Source organism: Artemia sp. Qi Xiang Cuo, unplaced genomic scaffold (assembly GCF_049724085.1).
Source record: "Artemia sp. Qi Xiang Cuo unplaced genomic scaffold, ASM4972408v1 HiC_scaffold_2985, whole genome shotgun sequence".
Lineage (NCBI taxonomy): Eukaryota > Metazoa > Arthropoda > Branchiopoda > Anostraca > Artemiidae > Artemia > Artemia sp. Qi Xiang Cuo.
This window is the reverse complement of record NW_028300380.1, coordinates 119,699-132,867: the sequence shown is the minus strand read 5'-3', so window position 1 is coordinate 132,867 and position 13,169 is coordinate 119,699.

Below are 13,169 nucleotides of genomic sequence, written 5' to 3'. Positions count from 1 at the left end.
TTCATTGATGAATTTTTTTTTAATGTTTTATGGGCTGCTGCTAAAAATACGTATTTAAAGCATTGCAGCCCCGTGTCAAATTCGAAACCCTGATACCCTTTTGTAGCCAAAAAATCTGGGTGGTATTTTATTTTTTTACCCCTCCCCCCTTAAAATAAAGTTTTTTTTTAAATCTACTGAGATTCAGATCCATGTGTTCAATGTATAAAATTGTGGACGCCCTTCCCCTCTCATTAAACGTGTCCAAAGTTGATATTAATTTATTTACACAGTTGAAAAGTTTTCCTCTTATTCATTTAGACCAGGGTAAAAATTCTGGTTGCCATTTTAAAAATTAAAGAAAAAAATTGTCCCTTTTGGCAACAGTTTTTAAAAAAAATTTTTTTTAACTTAATCTGTCTATCCCTCTTGACCCCCCCCCCCAATTCTGAATCTTAATCTCAATTTGTGCTCGAATTCTGTCGATGTAGCTATGGAGAACATTCACAGGGTCAGTTGAAATAATGCTCCCGTCAACCACGTTTTCTTCGGGAGGTTTAAAATCTACCCAATATGTTTGTATTTGACTCAGAGCCGACTATAACAAATAAAATTCACGTAATTCTGGGGACATAGCACTATTTTCATGTCCTGCATCTGTTTGAACAGGATCCAATTGACTAAAAGTAAAGTTGTCGTCAAAAGTGTCCCCGGAAAAATTAGGCCCAACAATTTGCATTGTTGTTGCTGTATCATTAAGTGGAATGGTGGGGGGCGACGTAGAATTGTCAATAACACCACCCCCCGTCTGTTCAACTGAAATGGTCCCCTAGTACATATTCCAAGGTGTTTGGGGACAATTGATCAAGCCAGCCTGTATTGTCCTGCGACGTAATTTCTTTACGAAGACCCGGTTCAGTTGCACTAGTAACATCGCCTAAATGTTCATGCATAAATCTATCTACCCAGTCCGGATCCTCTAACATATCGATATCACAAGTTAAATCGTCTAGGCTAGCTATGTCCCCAAAAACATCTTTAAGAAAACCCCTATACCACTCCAAATTATCTACAACTAATGTAGGTTTGTGTCTGAACTCCATTGGTGGTGATATAATTTGTCCTGTAAATGCCGATGTTTCATCATCCAATGGCAGTGCTATTTCATTAATCTGTAGAAAAAAGGTTTTATTTTCTATGTGAAATAAGCATTATTTCATAAAGTTGAAAAAATCATGTTCATTTTAGTTGTATGTTTACCTGAATGAGAGCTGGATGATCCTTTTTAGAGCCCCTGGGAGGACCTATGAGGACCGGGAGCTTCCTTCGGGGTTGGGGTAGGAGGATAGGAGCCCTTTCGAGTTGGGGTAGAGGACTTCACAACAAAGTTCAAATATAAATTGTTTATTATCACGCCCCTAGAGTTTCAGTCTCAAATATTTTTCGAAAACATCTTCTAAAGTTATCTTTTAAAATATTTCTAAGTGTTTTGCCAAAATAATTATAAAAAATTTCCAAAACGGTTTCGTCCAAATAAAATTTTTTACATCACTGCGTTGTCACATTTGAAATTATTAAGAATCTTTTTCTCGCGTTAATATCTCTTCGTCTAAGATAAAAACATCCGGTTATATGAAACCCACTTTGTAACGAGCGATTAACATTCAAATTATACCTGTCAGATTAACATTCAAATTTTCAACCTTTCTAATTGGTTATTTTGATAAAGGATTAAATAGACGCAAAGTTAACTGCAAAAACATATTCCCAGTTTAAGAACGTTTGTTCAACCGTCAACTGTGAAATAGTAGTTTTTTGTTTATATAGAGTTTGTTTGATGAATTAATGGATTTTTGCATTAGAAAACATCTTGCTTAAAAGAGAAATTACCGGTAAGGTTTTATAAATCTATAGAAAAGTATGATAAGCTATTTGCTACTTCTGTGTTAAAACCACTCTTTTATATACTACCAATTTGTTTAATGGTAATGAAAGAAAAAGAAATATGATTATTATATAATATTTTAGAAACAAGTTTAAGTTTAGTTTTACTCATCAAAAGTTACGCGCTTGAGAAAATTTGCCTTATTTTCAAAAATACGGAAAGAAAAAAAATATATACATTTACAAATTCTGACTGCACTTGTACATCTGGTCCCTCTCCCTGGCAAAGCATGAAGAGGATTGTCCTCCCGATCTTGACCAGATGAGGCTGAAGCATTATATGAGAGAATCCATTCCCTCTTAAATTTTCTACCAGGTTGCATAGTGGTCTGTATAGAGCTGGCACTTGGCTTGATTGAATTTAATGGTTTGATTACTCCTGTCTCGGCATTGTCCTGGGCTTCATTCAATTTTGCACGTTTTTGCTGCAATGGCTGATCAATATCATTCAAAAATAAAAATCATTTTCAGTTTTCAAACTATTTAGCTTACGGAAGGGTACTGCCCCTTCAATATCACTACCAAACCCCCAAAATTTGAAAAAATGGCACAAGCAGTTAACCTGGACTAAATAAATCATTGTAAGCGAAGAACTTTTTTCTCCTTTCATATCAACAATTAAAGTGCCCAGTTCAGGCATAGTTCGTAAGTTAATTCATAACTCAATTTTGAAAAAGCAAATTAGACGAAAAATTTGTAAACAGGCTCTTCTTAATCCGATAGTGGGAAAACGCCCCTTTTCAAGTAGACTAACGTAGTTATTTGATTATTTTATTGGTTAAACTATGCAGCACTATTTGAATATTATCAACTTTTTCAAATTGAAATGATTAAAATTGATTTGATTATTTTTTATATCGAAACTGATAGGCCCTTTTTTTTATATTTACCTAAATACTTTTTAAAAGAGATAACAACAAAGTGAAAAAAATTGTAAGCAGGGAATGTAATGGAAATTCTTCCTTAACTTAATGTCGAGACAAATATAGATTTTTTTTTATTACAGCGAAACTGACCGACCCTGTTTTTAATATTTAGCTAAATACTTTTTAAAAGAGATAACAAAACAGTGAAAAAAGAATAAGTAAGTAAGTTAAAGTAAATTATTCATTAAATTAATGTCTTGAAAAAAAATATATATTTTTATTATATTGAAACTGCATGACACTTTTTTTAATATTTTGCGAAATTCTTTTTAAAAGAGCTAACAACCCGGTGAAAAAAAAGTTTAAGTAAGGAAGGTATTTTAAATTCTAACTTCTCTAACTTCTAATATTGCCACTGTTTAATTTTAGTATGTAGTAGGGAGAACTATTTTTGAAAATTCTAGCCACAATATACCTTCTGATGAATCCACACTTATCAGCAATGACCTAGGCATAAAGCAGTTATTCCTATAATCAATTGAAATAGACTTAATATTAATAATAATATTTGCTTAAATAGAAACTTTGGGGACTATACACTAAATGCTCTATACACAAATTTAATTAAAAATGATCTTACAAAATATTTTAAAAAACCAATAGACATTAACACAGAACAGATCACAAAAAGACCTTTGAGTTTAGCTGTCAAAAAAGCTGGATTAGCAATAAGAACGTTTTTCTCGTATCTTTCTTTTATCTCATTGAATCGCCTTGTTTTAGCTTACTTTTCATCAGTCCTGGTTGAACTTCGCTGAAGTAAGGATGCTAGGACTGCTTTGAAAATTTTCTGATTTTTGGAGTCTTTTTTCTCTTATATATTTTTGTCTTGCTGAGGACGGCACTTGGACAAAGAGACGAAATATTCATTAAAATCATATATACAGTCTTGCATAAATATTTACCTGTTTTCATTAGTGCTTTTGTTGTTTGTTATGGAAAGGCTGTGTGGTCTTCGTCGCTATTTTAACTATACAGAGCTTTCTTGAAATTGATCCTTTTGTCTGAAAACAATTTACACTAATATTTTATATCCCTCAACATCGTCCTTGCAAAAAGTCCAACATCGCCCTTACAAAAAGCACCATGCGAGGAATTATAGGGCAATGAAGAGATCTTGCTAAATTTTACGTTAATACATAAACTTTATACCATGTATATGAATCCCATAGATATAATAGCTCTTCTAGATATTGACTTCATAGTTCACAAATAGACACTTCATTAAACACAAATAGCCCTTGCCCTTTAATAAATTCAGTTAGTAGTAAACCATTTTGAAAAAAATAACGCACATGTTTAAATCAAATAACTCGACTCAAAGTAGAGTATAATTTATGTGATTCACAAGAATTTGAATATATTTTTATTATTTTTTATTTATATGAAAGCTACTATAGAAGATAAAATATTTAAAGATAAATCTTAAATTTTTTTTTAATTATCAATTCATAAACTTATGTTGTTTAAAAAATAAAAACGAAATAACAAATTATATTTACTTAATTTTTATTTTTTAAAAAATAAAAAAAATTTTTATTATAATCTATTCTTTTTTTTGAAAAGTATAATTTTGTTCTTATTCTATTTAGGTAAAGAACTGTCAAGACTACTAGAACTATCAATGTAACTGGAATAAAAATCAATTTATATCTATTAAATTTTGATACACAATTTTACACATTTTTTCCTTTGGCGGGGAGCAGAGCTCGTATACCAACGAGAAAAAAACAATACATCATATAACAAAAATAAACGCAACTACTCTTGCATTTTTCTTCTTATTAAAGAAATAACATTGACATGCCACTCCTGCTAGCACACGTTCATTCGAAACAATAATAACTTAATAATACCAATTATAAGCTTACCATGAGAAGGGAGTGCAGAAAGAGCATATAAAAAAAAACACACAAAATAATAAAAATAATAAATATAAGACACCATCCTACACCAAAAATAAGTTTTTGATTTTTAAAGCAGTGCATAAGCAACGTTCGGAGCCTAAATCTAATGACAGTAAGTGACAATATTACATCTATAGATGCAACAAATTTAGACCAAATCAAAGGAACCATATAATGTACTGTAAATCTTGACCATTCATATTTTGGCAGAAGTATTAATAGACAAGGCTAGATCGAGCTGAAATGGACATTTTGTGACATACGGAACAAATGTTCATTTCAAAATACTATCTAATACGATCTCCACGGTATATTTTTGAATTTAAAAAAAAAAAGTAATAAATGAAAACAACAAACATCGGCGAAATTAAGAAAAAGTTAAAAAACACCCTGTATTAAATTATGTTGCACAAGGGAAGGAGACAGTAGAAATAACGAGCAGGACACGAGCAGCCTTATTCTGTATCTTTTGAAGTGAAATAAGATGTGATTGAAACGTATTTAGGCAAACCCGCATAATCAAAATTAGATTGTGCCCTAAGTGCTGACTAAGGAATTAAATGTTTTAACCAGTTCATTATACCAACAACCCGTGATGCTTTCGCGCGAATAACGTTGATATGATCCTTCCATGAAAGATTCTCGTTAATAATCATACCTAGAGACCCAATATGCCTCACTCTTTCAATAGTAAGTAAACAGTCTTCAAGCATAACCCACATATTAAGTTAGTTTTGTAAAATTGTACCCGACTCTAAAAATAATAGTAAGTTTAGTTTTTTTCTTATTAAGCTCAAGTTTATTGTCATCAATCCATTTCGAAGGACGACTGCATGTATGGGAAATATCTATTTGAAGCTCATTTAAAGATTTAACACAAAAAAGAGAAATAAATCTGCCTTTCAGAGTTTGTGACGTCAGATTTTCTTTGATTTTGTGACAACACAACCGAGCTTTTCTATTAGTCATCTTGACTGTCATTTATATCATGACTTGTGTTTTAGCCAATGTAAGTACGGAGGTTGAGTTACATAAGAGTTCAGTTATACAATGGTTCAGTTGCACGGGGGCTCAGTCACACGGCGGTTTAGTTGAATGGGAATTAGTTAAACGGGGTTGAGTTGCACGAGGGCTCCGTTAAATGGGGTTAAGTTGTACGAGGGTTCAGTTACACGAGTATTCAGTTACATAATGTTCAGCTGTATGGGGGCCCAGTTGCAAGAGGGTTCAGTTACACGGGGTTCAGCTGCATGGGGGCCCAGTGGCAAGAGGGTTCATTTGTACGGTGGTTCAGTTACATGAGTTAAGTTGCGTGGGGGTCAGGTACACTGTGGTTATTTTAAAATAGAAAACGAACCTATGAACTGCTTCTGCTATGTTGATATCAAATTGGTGTTCTCGCTTTTGGTATTTGAAAGTCAATATTTCACATGAGAAAGTTGAATATCTACCGACAATGCATGTATCTTGAGATTGTAAAGTGATATTACTGACCTTGGTTCTTGATATTTGGATTATAGGATTTGAATTATAGTTCTGAACAGTGAAAGAAATAAGAGGTGAGATTTTTAGTTCCAAATAGCTCATGTCTGACACAAAGGAACCTCCTGAAAAAGACATAGATGTCTCACCTTTCCTGCCTTCAAACAGAAAATTAACTCGAACCCCCCCCCTCCGCCGCCGCGGTATAAATCACCCAAACCACATAAGGTTCTACACTCCCGATACCTCCTTACAGCTAACAGGACATGTGAAAACCCGGGCAAAAAAAAAGAAACAATGTTTCAATTAGATCACCCCCTGAAGAACCCCAACCCGAGATTCTATCACTCCCTGATGATTCCCAACCAATTGAATCCCTTCCTAGCTCTTTAGGTCAGCAATGCTATTACTTTGTCAACATCAAGAAAACCACTGGTTAACCCTGTACGAGAGAGTAGTTAATGGATATTAGAAAGCCTATATTTTTACTAGCTAACTCAACTTTTGAAGTAGTTTTCCTAAAAGACGGCCTGATAGATCTTTATTTTACCTCTCACAAGGTCGCAGATTCAGTCCTTTCAAGGTCCAAAGAATTAATCGTTGAGGGTTCCAAAATCTTTGCCACTTCTAAAGAAGTAGAAAAGTCCTATAAATACGTGGTTTATGGTGTTGACAACAGTATACCAATAGAGGAATTTACAATTGAACTAATTGATTCTTCAGGTCATCCGGTCCAACCAACAACAGCCACAAGACTCAGCTTGAAAAATGAGGGTAATCTTATACCCAATTGCCCATTGCTCATTGTATATAAAAAAAAGTTACAAATAGAAGTTTTTATTTAGTGTATTGCCCGTCTCCCTAATTACTAAAAAACAAAGCACATATTTTTATAAATACTCTCATTATATACAAATTGCTCCATAATAAATATAAAATACTATATAGAAATAAGATCATTTAGCACTGGTAATTTATTCAAATAGGCTTCATTAATGTTCCAAGACATAAACCTTAGCATCAAATTTTGCTTGAACTTCTCATCTAAATCATGCCGCTATATCCCTCAATCTTCCTGCTGAATTGGTGGGGACTATTTCTGACCATCTCCCTATTACATCTTCTTTCCAACTCCATGGTTTCAAAGAACAGAATAATTATGTAATTCCTCTTAGGCTAAAAGACTAGAGTGTTTAGGCTAGAATAAGTTCATCTGAGTGCACATATTTACCGAGTAAAATATTCAGAGTTTCTAGACTGAAGTAATATTCTGTTTCCATTCTGATTTGTATTCCTCTTATACATGTTGTATTACGAATAAAGTTCGGGCCTACGTCTATCTGTTTCATAGATCAATTAAATAGTCAAAATATGACGTGAGACTTAGCATGGATGTTTATGTAGCCAAAATCAGCCATGCTCCGTCTTTTATCGAAAATCAAGCTATCTAACTTCAGAAAATCCATGAGGGTATTATTTCAGGCTGTTCTTAACCCCTGGTCTTGTAGCTTCTTACATCGAAGCAAAATTTTGGTTCAATCTCTGGAAGGATTGTGACCGTCCATCGACTGCTGTTGTGAATCCGTTTTTTGTTTGCAATAAAGAAATATTGATCAGAGGTTACAAATCATATTTATATAAACTTATTACCTATAATTCCGTAGAGTGCAAAAAAATTTGTAAAATTGCAATTCTGGCTTAAAAATCAGATGAAATTAGGCAGTACATGCAAGGGTATAAAAATAGAAAAAAAGTCCCGACCTTTCATTTACTCTAGATATCTTTGTGTTATAAAAATGAAACTTTGAAAAATAGATCTTCTCCTTAAACAAATTATAACACAATTGTTTTAAGCTCCAAAACTTTGATTAGTCACAATTTATAATTTTTTAAATATATGCAAATACATTAAAAAATTTTGGAAAAAAAAAACATTGATATTTCTTAAAAATCTAATGAAATATAAGAAATTTAATTTCCATGACTGTAGTCATATAAAAAGAAACTTATCAATTAAAATTAAGTTTAAATTGTTTTTTTTAAAAATTTAAGTTTTATTATACATTTTATGTAGGAAATTTTTCAAAATAAATTTATATTTTTTATATCATTATTCTGTTTTTTTTTTTTTTTAATTATATATAAAGAAGTGTAAAAAATATTTATTTAAAAAATTAATAATTTTTTCATTTATTACCATTTGTACTTTGTGTGAATTATGGGTCTAAAAAACATTTGTTGGGTAGGCACTGGGTTGATATTTACCGGTTAAGTGGCGGTTGATGTCAAAAGATCAAGCTTGGAAAAAAAAATACGCATCCTTCATCTTTTTTCTTTCACTGGGCGAAAAATTCTTCATGGTTGTATATAGGAGCTCTACTTAATTAGGATTCAACTACACTTATATATCTGAAATTAAGATATAAATATAATTCTTTTTATATATTTATTGGTATGAAAGTTTCATTTTTTAGAGTTACGGTTATTATTGAGCCTGGTCACTCATCACTTACAGTTCATTGCATCAAAATGTTTGATACAAAAAAAGTATTTTTAAAAAACAATGGATAAGTTATCGTCTACTTCCTCCCTAATCGATACCCTGTTATCGGAATTCTACTCCTTAAGTTATATATAACAGAAATCTCTCGAGCGAAGGTGTTTCACCAAATAAGGTTCCCAACATTTGGATTAAGCACTAATTCTTTAAATGACCGCTAATTATAGATTATGAACGACCTCTCAACGCGCCTTTAGCGTTTTGTGCAATTTACTAAACTTCTCCTTATTTGCTAGGATATGTTTTTAAAAAATATATGGGAACTAACTTGATAAACAATTGTAATCATTTAATCATATGTTTGATATTTCGCGAAATCCTTGTTTTGTTTCCCCCAGTTCTAAAAGTACTAAATGAAATATTCAAGCGTAATATGTATATTTGAGATCACCTGCGTCTCTTTGTTATACAAATTGAAAAGCACGTTCAAATATAGATGGAGATATCCAAGTTGATTCTTAGATTTACTACGAATTTGTTTAACCATAGTCTTTGTGAAATAGTTTTGGACCTATAACCATCTTTCTGACATCTTGAGTTCTTGTGCGTTTAGCACATTCTGTTTAACAAACCTGTGTTCTTTTTGAAATTGTTAACCCTCACCTCCAAAAAGTGCCAACCCCATTCAAACAAAGTCCTGAGTATATGCCTATGTGCAAATGTGAACCATGATCTTGGTAGTCATAGAAAAATTAGGTTAGGTTGAATAGCACCCACTTCAACCTAACTTTACTCAACCCACACCAACATTGGAGCCGCATGGCCTTTACTACTTCGATTTCGATTAACAATCAACCATCGAATTTTTCTAGCACAAATATGCCGAGTAAACGAATTTCCCCGTAAAAAAATGTGCCGATCTAAAAAATTCAATGCGCAAACGCCTAAAAAAATCGTCAAAATGGCAGAAATGCATTGCAACTGGCCACTTTGGGGTCAAGTTGAACTAGGGATCTGTGGTAGTTTCAACAAGAAAGTTACGAAGGAGGATGGAAGCATAACGGTCCTTTCGTTAAAAGAATACATCCTGAAACCTGAAGTTCTCATGGATGTTATGAATTTCAACTAGTTTTCATCCTCGCGTAAATGAGCTCTTAAGGGTTGGGCAAACGTAGCCGATTTCTGTAACCGATTTCACTCTCAGTGGGCAAAGGATAGTGACAAGAAACATTTGTTGAAAGAAAAATTTATGGCGTGAGATTTTCAAAACAAAATATCATGGACACAAATATTCAACTGGAGTTTATTAATAGTTAAATGATTGATTTCCGCTTAGTTCTCAGCTCAGTAGCGGCTTCTTTCACCATAGATAGCTCTGGCCTAATATTTATTTATATCTCTTTTTTTTTGCTTTTATAATGCTCAAATTTTTCAAACATGGCACCCAACGTTGAAATAAAATAGAGAAAATCTAACTACAGACTCGACACCTATTTCTTTTGATATCTTCACCACTTTTTATCCCAATTACCGACCACACATACGTGTGTCTAACTCGTTGCTGTCACTGAGGATGAATTGAGATGGCTTAATTCATTACTAACGCTGTGCCCTTATTATTCATCGGTTGTTGGGCAAATATTACTAACAAAATGAAATTGGAAAATTTTGAATATGTGCAGAGGTAATTTCAATATGCGTAGAGGTATCTTACTTCGTTAGGTTATTAGCAAAATATTTATATAAATTTATCTTTTATAATTGAAATTAAATTAGAATTATTTTTAATGAAATAGTTATAGACAATTGTGAAGAATTAATTTTAAATTATTGCATGCAAATTTATTTCGAATGACCAAAAAAAAAAACAAAAAAAGAAGAAGCGAAAACAAAACAAAAAATAAAAAATAACAAATTTTTTTTTTTTAAATTTTAAATTACAAAAAAAGTTAACTGATCCCGCATAACCAACAGTAAGATAGAGCTCAATAGTTCTGCCCGGGGAAAGTCTGAACCTTTAAAGCTTGTTCAGTATTGGGGGCATTTTTTCACAAAACAATGTACTAAAATCTTAAATCATTTGTAATAAAACGCTTAAAAGTGAAATATTTTAAATAAGATATTACATCTTTTGTCATTTTTTTGCAAACGTCTTGAATCATTCTGCTTTGATCAATGGTCTGAGAAGAATGATGAGTAGATCATCAAAGTTCTCTCATCTTTGTTCTATATGGCAGAACTGTGGCGGTTTTCACACTTTTTGCTAACATCAGTGAGCTGTAAGATCTTAGACCAGAGACGAGTTAAAGAACGAAACACTTTGCAAAAAAAATGTCATGTATGAGTTCTGAAAAACGAACGGATCCGTTAGTCAACATTTTGTGCGGTATGTTTAAACCACAGTAAAGATCTGTCTGTTATCTCTATGGGTTAGAATATTCGAATCGACATCTTATTTCCGGAGAATCGTTTTAAATTAGTCGATTGACCATACTGCATAATCTTTGAAAAAAAATTCATAATTTTTATATTGTAATTATAGTCGAATAATGAAAATACTTGTTTTACATACAATATTAATAAAATCATTGCGATTTCATTTTAAAGCGTTGCCAAATTATAAATTCTGAGTAGTTTAAGCACTCTTTAAGAATATGCGTCACTCTATCACTGCCAATCCTCGAGGCCCACTGTTCGACTTTCAATATTTCGATTTTATTAATCCTACAAGTTATTTATTGTAATATAGTTTATCAATTTTTGTTTCTTTGGATCTGTGCCTTGTCTCCCCCGACTCACTGTCGATATATAGCACCTCTTTGTAATGAATTTTTGCGCACGCATTTGGTATTACTCACAGTATCTTATGGCATTTCCCAATACTAACACTGCACTGAAAAATTAAAATGGTTATCTTGCCATCTAAAAGAAGGCTAACCCAAATATTAACAAAAACAGTTCATGGTGACTATACAAACCTTGAACAATGTGCTTGGCTTTCTGAAGACGAGGTCCGACTGGTAACTGTGGTAAAGTAATAACCTAACAAACAATAGTAATGAAAAGGAAAATAATTTTGGCATAAAAAAGCTTGGATTTCTACTGCTTCTTAGAAGGAAGAAAGAGAGTATAGCACGTTTTAGAAAAGTCGAAAAACCTGTGAATTGTTTGAGAAGCAAATTGGATAGAATGAGATGGTCAATCGGTGGATCTGATTCATTTTAGGAGGAAGAGCTTAAATCCAAGTTTAGTAAAGGTGAAGCTTAAAATTGAGATTCCTTGAATGGTTTAAACAAGGTTGAACAAGCTTGTCAATGGTAGACTTTCTACCTTATAGTTGAAAGTATGCATTAAAGGGAAGGGGGCGTGTATTATTTAGGTGACTTTCGTAGTACCTTTTGATCTACCACTGTTAAACTATGTTTCTCAATCACAATATCTTGTCCAAGTGATTCACCAAGTGGTAAACCAACAAGAGCATCGAACATCGATTAACTATAAAAACATTACTGGATTCATCCTTACTTTTACCTGTCAAAAGCGAACATATATGTTATATTTCGCGAAAGTCAACACCTAAAGCCGCTAAGAGTGGCAGTTTTGCCCTTGCTAAAACTAAGATGTATTCAAACGCCTGCGAATAAAATGTAAATAACAGAGCCTGCGTCTAGAAAAAGTTCCTCAGGTGCATAGGAGGACTTTAAAAATGTTTTTTAAACATACATTTTTACACATATACCGTTTAATTCTTCTAATGTTAATAAACTGACGTCTATGAGTCAGCAAGTTAAGAGACTTAATATTGAATTATACAAACAAAATGAAATGCTGAAGGGAATAAGACACATTTTATATCGGTATACTTTTAATTTTTTGATTTAGTTCAAATTGTTGATTCAGTTTTTTTTTGTCTTTGATAGAATTACTATTTTCGTTGCCATTTTATTTTTTACAAAATCTTACCATAAATAAAAATTCAAAAATAAATGCTCATGAAGATCTAATAAATTTAAGGTGAAATAAATTAAAAGTTTCTAAATAGTATCCGTAAAAATGAATTTCAAAAACCGGTTTAAACCAGTCCAAACTAACAGTTCTAGATGGACCTTATCGGTGAATCATTTTTTATACACTATGGCCCCCTTGGTTCAAAAACTTGCTTAGGTAAGTTGTTCCAAGCCGCTTGGAAGAAAAATTTGGCCTTTATTGAGGGAACAGATGTTTTTTAACTAACAATAACAGGATCACCCAAATAAGACACTTTGCTTGGACACTTGCAATCAACAACTATATCGAGTGAGGTGGTATGTCTACAAATCTTCGATAAAAAACATATTAGAAAAAACCTCAGACTAAAAAGTCAGCCCGAACAACTATTAAATTTCTTAATTGTCTTTACAGCCCATAAGTTCATATGCATAAAAATTTCAA